We start from the raw sequence: 13,098 nt of genomic DNA on the forward strand, positions 1-13,098 counted from the left end.
GTCAATTTTAGATTCACATGTTAAACAGTAGAAGTAACTTAATGATAATGACCTGTCCGCTGACCATAAAGAAATGTTCAAAATATTCACAAATAAAATAATTAGTCCATTTTAGCCTTTCAGTTTAATTATTTAAATGATGAATTGTCATTAAGAAGAAAATTTTACATCTTTTCTTTTACCAGTGCCCTTAACATAGGGTGAACACTATGCTGTGACAAACTCCTCTGGAAGGGATAGCTTCAGGCACTTTGAAAACAAGCTGATGAGTTCACACAGTGACACAACCTCTTATATCATAATCCAGCTGCATCTACTAAAGAACTATCTTTTACCTTCAGGGAAACACCAGAAGTGAGGGAATATAAACTCCTTGCTGACACTTCTGCCCTTTTCTTTAAGCATTTGTGACTGGTATGTTTTTATTGTCTTGCACAAGGTTATGCTCTCAGCACCATGCTCAGCCTATTTCACCTTTACAAGCAAGAAGACACATCAGGAAGCAGCTATTCATCTCACTAAAAATTTTGCAAACAATAATGCCAGCTTCCATATCGCAAGTAATAAAGAATTTTCCAGATTACTCTTAGTTTTAATTTTCTTTTGATAATTTGAAACATTCCACTAACACAGAGAACTTTCTCTTGAAAGTAGTTAAATCTCAAACCTCAAGTGTTACTAAACAGAGCAGCAACCACCTCTTGCTGGAATGCAACATTGTTTAACTCATCTTTCTCATAACCACCCTACCTAACTCCTCCTACATTACAAACTATGATTTTATAGGATTAGCTATTTTAAACTGTTAATACTGTAGTAAAAATAACACAAGGGAAGAATTGACTGCAAAAATTCTATGTCATTTGACTATTTAGTCTTGGGCAGTAATATAATTCTTGTTATTTTGGGAATGATGTTGCCAACCAGATGAGGATGTACTCTAAATACATAATCTCATTTAAAGATCTCCACAGGGAGTCGTAAGTAAGAGATTATAACTGCTTGTTCAGGTTTTCTTCTTATCCTTTTCCTTTTTCCTTAAAAAAAAAATACATTGTAGTTAAGCACTAGGATTATTTTAATCTTTAATTATGCTTTAATTATGTTTTGCAATAGAGAGAACCCCCATGGAATGCAAATACTGGAATTCACAGGCTAGCTTTGACATTAATTGAAGCTATTATTATTTAGCCTATCATTTTCTCTTTCTAGACACTTGTATTTGCATGATTAACATTTAGAAACCTTTAGTGAAATCACCATCCATACAAAGGAAAACACAGTGACAATGTCAATCAATTGAGACATCTGGTGATGCTACTACACATGTAGTCACAATAAACATTCATGGTTTATTGGCAATATGAATGCATATTGACATTCATGCTAAAACTGTCTGCCAAGTTATCTTAGCTCTCTGCCACAGGCATTTCATTCCAATGAAAGAAGGTGGGCATCCGAAGCTTCAGGCATAAAATGCTATTTAGAACATATGGGCAAGTTATTCTCTGTAACAGCGGATTACAGAGTGGAATGAAACTCATAAAACTAACTACAAACTAGAGAGCTGGAAACTGCATTTGTTGAATATTGAAGAACAGAGTAACAGATATTTATGTATTGTACTTTCCTTTTCTAGTTTATCCATTTATAATTTTAAAGTTTATTTTTGACACGGACAACTCACTGTTAGCTTTAAAGAAGCAAAAAGTCTGACTACAGACAAAAATTGTATTCTGGGACTTGTGAACCTCTTGTGCATCACCGAGCCACAGCAGAACAAGCTTTCTATATCCAGGAAAGAGCAAGATTCAGGGAGACTTTGAAATGCCAAGCTATTTTCCATGCATGGCCAGTATCCCTTAACATCTCTCCAGTCTGCCACTGAAGGTTTTTGAGCCAGGATCAGAGAAGAGCTAGAATAGACTATTTCAGCTGGAAGGGACCTACCAGGATCATTTAGTCCAACTAGACCCTCCAAATGCCCCTCGAATATTCACTGGTATGGGGGGGCATTGTTCACCTGTCTCAGAAGTCTGTTCCAGTTTTCTGGTATGCAATTCCTCATTGTTCCACAAGTTACAACCCTGTTCCCCTATATCTTTTCCCCTTTACTCATTCTTAGCACTCAAGGAAAAGTTTTCCTGTGACTATGGGCAGGGGGGCAGCATGGGGCAGTGCTTACTGTGGCCCCCAACTGCACCAATACAGGCCATTATCTTTAAGATTTAAGACAGACATATCACATAAAAATTTCATGGGAAGTGAAATTCAAGTGTTATTCAAGTGAATTCAAGTGTTATTTACCTAGCTGCCTTCTCATCTCTAAAGGCCTTTTTCCACTGGGATCCAACTTGTTATGGGAAAAGTATTCCACTTAAAATACACACTTCCATTAGTTGGCAGGGATTCCCATAGTTTTTCAGCTCCTCATATATATGTACTTTCTCCATGTATCTGCTTCCTTTACCAGAAGTATTCTGTTGTGGGTTTTGTACTAAAAACAGATTTGACAAGAATGATCTTGACATTCATTTTACATAAAGGAAATAAAGTGGCAAAAAAATCACAAGGTAGAAACTTTAGAAGGCAAACAAAACTCAAAATAAACTTAGAGGCTGAATAGAAGTTGCTCAGTTCTCATATCACAAGTAGTATCGACTCCTATGCCAAACAAATCCTGAAGTACTAAATGTGACTTTTCTTCCAGACTTATGACCTTCTTTACCCATTGCATTCTCACTTTATCCCAAACATAACAAGATAGAAGTTGGTCCCAAAGTTTCCAGTGCCTGAAGAATGAATCACTATGTACAAAGCCTAAGTGAGAGCTATCCTGCTGACAGATCATATGCTGATTCTAAACAAGTTTTTTTAAATTATGTAATATTCAAGGGATGTAATGCTGTTTCTTTGAGCTTTCCCCTTTGAAAGAACATACTTTGATTAATTAACACTGAACTAGTTCAATCTTCTTCATCCAATGCTTGCCACCTGCAAAGGCTCAAGAAAATACTAGAAATTGAAGAACTTACTTTAATGGGAATTCTTAGGTAGATTAGGCAAGGGGAGACTGGGGAGGGGAATGTGTGGAGCTTAACTGAAATAGTGCCAAGGAGACTGGAAGGTCCTTTCATTCATAGAAGCTGCACTGCTGTTCTATTTTCTTGGGGTCAGGGATTTTCTGATTTGAGGTGGTTTTATTTTTTTTTGAAGGTATAGACTTTTCTATTTTGACAGCAACTAGGACATCGGCTACTAATACAGATACAATACAACAACCTACTGAAGTACATAATAAAAGAGTCAGTCTTATCTGATGGATTTTTAAAGAGTAATTGTTTCATTCTTAAATACACCTAAGTATATTTATTACTATACTTACATATACACTTTATTAATATACTTAATTAAAGTTAATATGTATAAATTAATACAATTTATTAAATTAATAAGTATATCAATATACTTGTTAATATAAATTAATGAAAATTTAATCATTAAAATACCAGCATCCTACTGTTTGCTCAATGAAAATATTCTGTGAATATCCACTCATACTATATATTTTCAAACAAGATTTTTTAAACGAAACCAAATATAGAATCATCAAAACCACCATATATTATAGACTCTAGGAAGTTTTTTTTTTTTTACACAATTTTTAAATACCACAATAACATTTGATAATTCATAATCAATATGCTTATTTCAATGACATTAAAATTGTTTTTATAATCTGTCTTTACTGTAGTCTAACTTTTTATTACACTACAAAGAAAGCAAACTTTAAAGACTAAGTATGTCTGAATCAGTCTTCAGTAACTTTGTCATTAACAGTGAACATTTTGTTTTTAAAAAACTAAATTGTGGAGAACCTGTTACAGAAATGAAAGAGGAGAGCAGTAGAATTTGTCAAACAAAAATTACTGATGGGTAAGAATCTTCTGTGTCTTGATCAGACCAGTCACTGGATTGTCAAGAGAAGTTCAGAGGTCATAACTTCTCAGAATCACATCTCATCACTAATCTGGCACTGGGTTCACAAAACAATAAGTACATCACACATCTTGTAAATGCTATTTGGGTACTCCTACCCTCCTGTTACATTTGCACTTTGTGGAGATTAAAGAACTGTTAACTGAAGCATGGCCACCACAACTACGGTCTTATACATTAAACTGTATTGCCAATGATAGCTCTATTTTATTCTACATAACATTTTATCCTTGGTGGTGGGGAAGGAAGGAATATCTAAGTAGCTTTTGTTGGATTTGGATTTACATTTTACATCTGTTTTTAACTACTGAATAGGTTAAAAATCATCTTTTCTTGCAAAGATATTTTTCTCTTCAACCTTTTAAATGAAAATAGCAGCATAAAGAGAGTACCTGCAAAACATAAATCTATCTCATGCATAGTTTTGCAAAACCGGAAACTTGTAACTATCTCTTGAATTGTCACAGAAAACAAATTCATAAACAATGCACAAAATGGCTGGCAGAGTGTAAATTAAAGCATTAAATTTATTTCTAAATCCTCTGAGCCCTCTGTTGCTAGAGATGGTAGTCGATCGGAGTAAAAAAAAATTGCCTCCTTGAAATGTGCTTGGTGAACAGCAGCTTGATGATTGGCAGCACAAATAGAAGACAAACGAGAAAGCCTTCAATCTGCAGCTGATGCACAGGAAGAACATGGGGAGCTGAGTTTACAATAGAGAAAACATTACCAAGCTAATGGCACAGGCAATCGTTTGACCACCATGCATCTCTGATAGCAGCAGGGCATCCATTTTCAGTTAAGTGTTAGAGTACCTTTTTGCTTTCTCTGACCACTGCAGGGGTAAAACAACCCCGTGCGTGAAACCCACTGACTGGTAATAAATTACTATATTGGATACTTTTTGTTTTCTTTCAGCAATGACTTTACTGTGTATTCTTGCTATCATTACCAATTAAAGTGGAGCTCACGTTAGCAAGCTGTATCTAACTGTACATCAGTCCCTACGCTCCAATTGCTTTGGCAAGAATCACGGGGTCAAGAGGCTCCTTTGACCTTTATCAGCTACGTCTCTCTGACCACTCACTATTTGAAGCAATCTCGACTGAACAGATGGACACTTTTGCAGACTCTATAAAGCTCAGAATATAAAGATAAATGAAATTGTGTTTGGGGCTTCAAACTGGTTTATGAGCATAAAATACAGTTAGCAAGTTCCACAAAAACCTCAGATTTCAAACAGCACGTCTTAAAACTACATCATGAACAGAACACCTTTTTACCTACTATGAAATTTTATTTTTTGGATATGTCTTCTACATATAAAATCAAAAACTTGATGTAAATTATATGTCTACTTAGCATTAAGTTACTTCCAAATTTAGGAAGTCTAATTTATTCTGATCATTAAAAGACAAGGAGAAAAGCTAGTATAACCTTTTCCTATGACAGCACAGAATACAGCACATTATCAAACATCATTCAGTGGAAGAGTACTGAGACAGTCAGAGAGTACAGACCACTCATGTATTTTATGACTAGAATTTTGATGCAATAGTTTAAGAAGCAAGGGCTTTAAGAAATGTAAGATAGAGAAATCTGAAATGAGGGTCTAAGTCTTCCCTAAAAGAAACTCCAAATTCTCATGGTCTTGCTTGAAGAACTGTTAACAATTAGATAGAAATATGGTCGTTCAACCCTATTTAGGTGTTTGAAAATTAACAATCTAAGCATTGAATGGTGTCTTATTTCAGAAAAATCCTGTCAGGAAACCTACTTTCCTTAGTTATAACCTTTTTGCAAATATAGAACTGTCTTATTTTCTTGCTCTGCTGAAAGGATGCGCAATCTAGGATATGTGCAAAGACAGTTACAAGCACCAGGTATATAATCGAAATAGCAATTAAACACACACCACACACCATCTCTAAAAGAACTCGCTGAGGAAAAAAGGATGCAAATTATTGGCTACACTTTCATCTCCACATAAAAACCATACACACTTCCTAATCCAGTATTAGCTCCTATCAGCAGTCCACATACCACAGCCCTGTCCAATTCTGCCCACCTCCCAGGCTTCAAATTTAGGGAGCATGTGAAGCATTTGTGTCTCTAAGAGTATCCATGGCCCCTCAAAGGGCACAAAGAGGCCAGGCCTACCTGCCAGAAAGCAATGCTGGACTCATGCATAGGATGAGCATCACACAGTTTTGGTATCACTATCCCAAGGTCATTCATATTCCTTACCTTCAGACACTTCACCTAGTCATAGGACAGAAAATCCTTTGATGGGGGCATTCAGAACTTTTTTTCTTATTCATTTACCCCTTTTATAGCTCAGTACTCATATATAAAGGTCTATCTGTCCTTTATAAGGAAAAAGCCTGGAGTCAGTTGTAGTGCCCCAGTTTGCTTTCACATGCAATTTATGCTTGACCTGAGGCTTCATCATTTAGACAATGCAGTCCCAAACAAATGTGTCAATTCATGATGAATTTTCCCATATGAACTAGTATAAATCAACTGCTTCAAACTTGCCTTGCATTACTTTTATTACAGTATTTATTACAACTCTGGTTAGATTATTGAGGATGCCCAGATCCTCCTAAGAATCCACCTCCCATGAAGAAAAGGATACAGCATTTTTTGAGTTTGCACCAATGTTTATCTATCAACTTAATTGTAACATAAGCAAAGTCACCCTCTTTCCTTCCAACACTGTAATCTTTCTTTTTTCTTTTGTTAAATCCCAGTGGAAGGCTTCACTATCCTCACAGCACTTTGAACAGTAACTGTAGCATCACTGCAGATGCATCTGTGGCACAATGTAAGTAATTAAGCCAAGGAGTCTTCAGGCTCAAGCTGTGTGATGAATAGTCTAAGCAACTGAATAAACCCTCTTTTTATCATGTATGAAGGCCACTGTCAGGCAGATTGTAGTCCAGATGGATCTATTGGGCACAAAAATTTCAATTGTTCAGGAAGAATTGCTAACACATCTATTCTATTGCTCAATGTAGAGGTCTAGCATGAAAATTTAATGTTTCACACATTTTGTTTTCAAATTAACACTCTTGCTCTCCGCAACACTCAGCTTAGAGTTTTCTATTGGATTTAATTAAAGTGTACATATAAAGTGATTCTGGAGACAAATCTTTAAAAGATACCAAAGAATAACAGGCAAGTAAAACTACAATCCAAAGTATCCTTCACAAGTTTTCAGTACTAGGAAAAAAGCCTACACCTTATTTTTCAAAAAAGATTTGAGGAAACAAATAGACTTTTTTTTCAGACAACTTTTGCTTTGCTCTAGAATTCATATCACTGCCTGTCTGGGTGCACTATCAGAAAGGCAATTCTAAATACTTTTGACAAAATCTTGTCTAATTATTTTATTAGAAAGAATATAAAAGTGAACTGTAAATCCACTCATCTCTAACAGCTATTTCTGATACAGACAGTCTCAGCCGTGAAAAGTTTATACAGAAAGAAGGAATATGATAGTGTTTAAAATTAAGTATTATTTATGCACTCTACATTCAAATACTCTGCCTACATCTTATTATATTAAGTTATTTGGAATGTAAAAATTAATTTCCTAACTATATTTTTAGAAATATTTACAGCTCAGTGCTGAGTGGTAGTGAAAAATTTTCATCTTCACTCAGCACTTTAGAAAAAAAATGATGGAACATCTCTAAAGTTTTCTTGATCATCAACTGGACAAGAAAAACTGCAGCAGTCCAAAGCCACAGACTGCTGGCTCAGGATTTAGGAATTATCATATTGAACAATTTACTGGATGAATGAACATCCAAATATCTGTGAGATATAATGCTGAACATCGAGACACTGCCAACAGAACCTTTGCAGGAGCTCTGAGAATATTGCTTTGTCCTAAGAAGGAGTGATGTATATAAAAATTAAGTTAGCAATCATGTCTGAGTGCTGACTCCAACTGAAACAACATTTTTCCTGGGCTGCTCTGAGTCCATTTCCCATCTTGAATTATAAGAGTCCCATCGAAAATTTATCTACATAAAAGTTCTAGATCAATTCATAAACAACTGACTTTATACTTAAGAAATAGAACAACAACAAAAAAACCCCTATGCCTTCTAGAAAGTGCCACTCTTGAGATTTTAAGAAAAGGTAAGCTGGACTTTCTTCAAATGCTATAGCATTTCAGAATGTATCAGATTAGCAGCTAAGTTTCTGTACGCATAGATATCGTACTATTCTTTCCTTCCGAGCTCTTCAGTCTTGCTGCAGAGGCTTCCAAAAGGACAGGATTTGGAAACAAACATTCTCAAGTGTCTGCTTGGATGATTCATCCTTTCCCATAAATATTGCAAGAACCCAACCTGACCACCAGAACAAACTAAGGTTTGAGTATCAACATACAAAAAAATAAATCAAGAGAATGGACATATAACCAGTGTTGTTGCTTTGTTCAGAATCAAACCATAGGTTAGCCAAGGATTTTATTTCCGCTATATAAGCAAGACAAGAGTTTCAGTTAGCTCTCAGAAAGAGGCTAGCAGATAACAAGTCTTTCTTTTGCCACATAAGGTTTGTTTGCTGCAATTCCTATTTCTAAAGTTGCATGCAAGATTATGATGTGCTTCTGAAAAAGTCACTACACTTTTAAAATAGATGTGTGAGGTGGAAACCTAGGAAAAGGTCTCACACTGAATTCACTCTGAATTCTTGTTAACATTTTTCTTCACTAAAATAATAGTAATTAAACTATAAGAGGCGAGGGAATTAATGTTTAGAATAGAATTAACATTTAGAATAGAAAAGATGATTATCAGAACTGTAAATATTCCACCATATCACTGTCATGAATTGTGAAGAATTTAAAGAACACCACTGAATAACTTGAAAATATAAAGGTTATAACAAAGATCATGTGATTTATTTTGGAATTAGGCAGAGCACTTAGAAGGAAAATCAATTAGGCTGATCTACAGAACAAGTCACACCTTCTAGACTACAAAAGTAGTAAAGATAAAATCCATGACAGAACAACTCAAACTGTGCCCAGCTGTACATCCAGACCTAAAAGAAACCCTAAGTGGCAAATACGATATCATGAACACAACATTCATAAGATAGCAACTGTATGTTTTTAATTATAAGTGTATATTCCTAAAAAAACAAAATGCAAACTTTGCTAAAGATTCCAAGAGACAGAAAGGAATTGCAGCATGGCAGCAGACGTATGGGAAAGGATAAAGATTAAGACAACAATAGCTAGGTTAGCTTCAATAAATCATTCTTCAACATGAAATACTTCAAAAGGACTGTTGATATTGACCTCAGAATTATTTCTAGTAGGATACTACAGCAGCCTCTTTAGCTTTATCATACAGTCCAATTAGTTGTTTAGGAAGGGAAAGAAGTTTTAAGTCAGTCACCTTCAGTATAGTCCCAGTGTAGATAAGAATCAGTGTCGGAAACATTGAAATAAGTAGTTAAGACTTATCAGATTTCTGTCACCCTGTGTTAATTGCTATCCACGTGTGTAAGACTAAAATGTGCTACAATACCACAATGGCAACTTTTTGGTTTCATTTTGCTTTGATGCAATAAATGGAGAAAACAAATCAACAAATTCTTGAATTAGTAAGCCAATTCAAAAACTACAGTAACTTCCATCAAAGACGACATGTGGTCAAACCTATCAATATCCCTCAGGATCATGGTTCTTTTTAACTGGGCCCAATTTAATCTCATAACTCCCAAGTTATTACTTCACTGTAGTTATATTGCTACCTTGGTCCCTTGATAAAATACTTAATTGTAAAATTTCACAGGAAACGTAATACTAAAATTTTTTGCAACAGAATTAGAGAGAAAAAAATCTCTAAGTATTGAGTCCTTTTCTCTTCACCCATTTTCCTATTACACTTACTTAATAAACTACTAAATATAGCTACTGAACACTAGTCCCAGAAAAAGAAAATACCCTTGCAGCAGCAACTTTGATAAATATTCTACTACTTTCTATTGTGCTTTGTCCATAATAATCCACTTCAAATAAATCACCAAGATCTGTAATTCCCCATAATAATGCTCTAAATGTTATAAAAGGAAAGAAATTAAAGGAACCTATGTCTGTGACACCATTGTTTATGGACTCACTCCTGATTTCCCATCTGCTAAGTTTTATTTTGTATTTGTGCTTGTATCTTATTTCCATTTTTCTATCAAATTTGTCATCAGTAAGATTTAACTAGCAGCAATTTTCCATGCTTCCAATAACAATTTTATTTTCAAATTGCTTCCCTTGCTATACTAAAAAAAATAGCTGGTATTGTCCTACAGTCTTCATTTGCTTCTTACTTATTCTGGGCAGCAACAAAGACATTTATTTTATAATTTATAACTTCTGAAAATTGTTGTCTTTACATATTTTTTGTTCAGAGCAGAACATATATTATTATAGAAGTGAATATCAAGTTCTAAAGGACTCCTATTGCAACATATTTTAAGAAATTGCTGAGTTAATATATCAAAAAATACATATACTTATAAAAGTCCACAGATAAATGAATACGTTTCTCTTCCCTGTCCTCGCCTTGTCTTATATAAACAGGAAAAAATCCCTTTTCTGATCTAGATTTTCAGTAGTATAACTTAAGAGTTCAAGCTTCAGCAACTATTGCACAGATTCTAATAAGCTGCTTTTCCCTCAAACGTTTTTACCCAGACCATTTCGATTATTTTACTGAAATCACTAGAAATATTAGTGCATGATAAACATAGGTTTATATCCAGACTATTGAAGGTAAAAAGGTAGAAAACTTTCCAGCACAAAGGGTTTCTGGAACATCAGGAGAACAATTCCCAGACACATCCAGCTTTTTATGTGCATCAATGAAATCTTCATATGATGCACTGAAGCATTTGAATTTTTTTTAAATCAGTTTTTCACAGACCTCCAATTTTCAAACAGAACTATGACTTGAAGGTATAATGAGAGCTAGTTCCATAGAAACACCATGAGCACAGTCTAGTGTGTATTCTATTGTAATTAAGACCAGTGATTCAATACCTATTGCTACTGGCCAGGTATCATAGCAACCTTGTGTCACTGAATACTGCTGGAAAACTGTTCAGCACTAGCAAGACCATGCTTCAGGAAAATCTACAATGGCACTACAGATTGTCAACATCTGGGGGGGTTGTTACTGGGAGAACAACAAAGAAACCTGCTTTTAAAAAACCCTATACTTAGAAAATTGACAGGGATACTACAGTGGCACTACAAAAAGAAAAATAAAAATACAAGGAGGAAGGAAAGAACGTTTTTTGTCATTAGTTACACAACTTATGCACCCACATCCTAACATCCATCCCTATAAACAGAGTTGCAATAATGCAGCATCATCACATTGTTTATGTATGTCCACAAAGCACTGTCTTCGCTTTTTAACTAAACACAAGCATCACTCACCACCAACATTAATCTGAAAATAAAACAGCCTCACTTTCAAAATAAAATTTAAGCTTTCACAAATGAACTCTAGATAGTCTTGTATAAATCTTAAAAAAAAAAAAAAAAAAAAAAAAAAAAAAAAAAAAAAAAAAAAAAAAAAACAAAAAAAACGAGAGAGAAGAAAACAGGTTACTATGAACAAGAACCCAATATTGATTTTTCTGCGGTGCAGTAAAGCATCTCCATTCTATTTGGCTGCTGTCAAAGCCACTCTTTAACAGCTGGAGTCAAATTGCACTATTTACAGCAAGAGCCCTTGTCAAGTGGACCATAAGTATTCTAACAATACACTATTCAAATGGCACTTTGCCACACAAATTGCTGACTTGATGAATACCCTATGTCAATGACTAAGGCCAATATAAAAGTTTCATTTTTATGAGAGGTTTTACATTCACATATTAAGTAAAGCTTTCTTGAAGAACTATTAAGCTATATATTTTGGGTCTTTTGACATTAAAAATAATTAAAATCTGTTTAAATATATCAAGGGGATTTGACAACATTAATATGGATCTTGTGTTAACTACATTTGTCACAGTCATCTGTTATTGGTACTCCCACTGGCACGTGCAGCACAATAAAAGAATTAAAATGGTCAAAACACCATGAAATCAAAACATTCTGCTTTTGTATCCATGATTTACATGATGGCAAAAGTTTTGAAAGAAAGCCTTTGAAGCTGGACTACTATGTGAGGATATTTTTCTTTTTTAGGATGGAGGAAGGAGAGACCATTATTTTGAAAACATTCTTTAATCTTCAGTAATATATAAATGGGAAAACATTGTAAAAATGGCAAGAATAAATAAATACTGAATTTTACTTGCAATCTTCATATGGAGCACTCACTGTACAAAAGGAGCACTCACAATTACAATACCAACAGGACAGAATAGTTACCCACTCATTTTTCCTGTCACATAAATCTTTTGAAATTGAGTTCTTTAATATATGCTAAAATTGATGATGGGGGTTTTTGACAGAAAAATTATTAGCAATTTAGTATGTTGTTAAATTTCTAACACACAATTTGCCAGGAAGGAAACTGATAATGAAACACTCATTCCATATTAAAATCCTCTGATAATCTCGAAGTTTTGTGATACTTTTATGTGGATAGTAATTCTATATTTTATTAATAGGTCATGGAATGTTGAAGTCTGATAACCACAGTCCTCTAACTAATTACATGAGATGTGAATTTCCAGAATATTTCAAGATGCTTAAATACAGTGATGCAAAAGAGGCAATAGAACACTTTTTGAAAAACCTAAAAAAAAGTTTCTGCACAAAACTTAAGAAAAACTGCAGACTTCATAAGCCTTCAACTCAGCAATAACAGAATATGCTAAAAAAGCTGCAGAGTTTCACACTCTGTTTCTGCAGCCAGCACTGGGCTTCTGCAATAGCATTAAGGGGACATCAATTGTTATGTTTTTCCCAGGTTCAGATAGACTAAATACATTTAGGCTCCAGCATCTCCCATGTCGATCTACAGAACCCTCTACAATGCAGATGCAAGTGGGAAGAAGGTCTGAATGAACTGGATGACATATGTTTGATGAATGAAAAGTGCTTTCCCAAGTACA

At 34.5% G+C, this 13,098-nt stretch overlaps 1 protein-coding gene across 1 annotated transcript in view; it reads right to left on the reverse strand.

Moving 5' to 3' along the window:
* WDR72 (WD repeat domain 72) overlaps positions 1-13,098 on the reverse strand; it is a 93,079-nt gene that overhangs the window by 51,216 nt on the left and 28,765 nt on the right. The gene's annotated exons all lie outside the window — the stretch shown is intronic.

Source organism: Sylvia atricapilla, chromosome 13 (assembly GCF_009819655.1).
Source record: "Sylvia atricapilla isolate bSylAtr1 chromosome 13, bSylAtr1.pri, whole genome shotgun sequence".
Taxonomy (NCBI): domain Eukaryota; kingdom Metazoa; phylum Chordata; class Aves; order Passeriformes; family Sylviidae; genus Sylvia; species Sylvia atricapilla.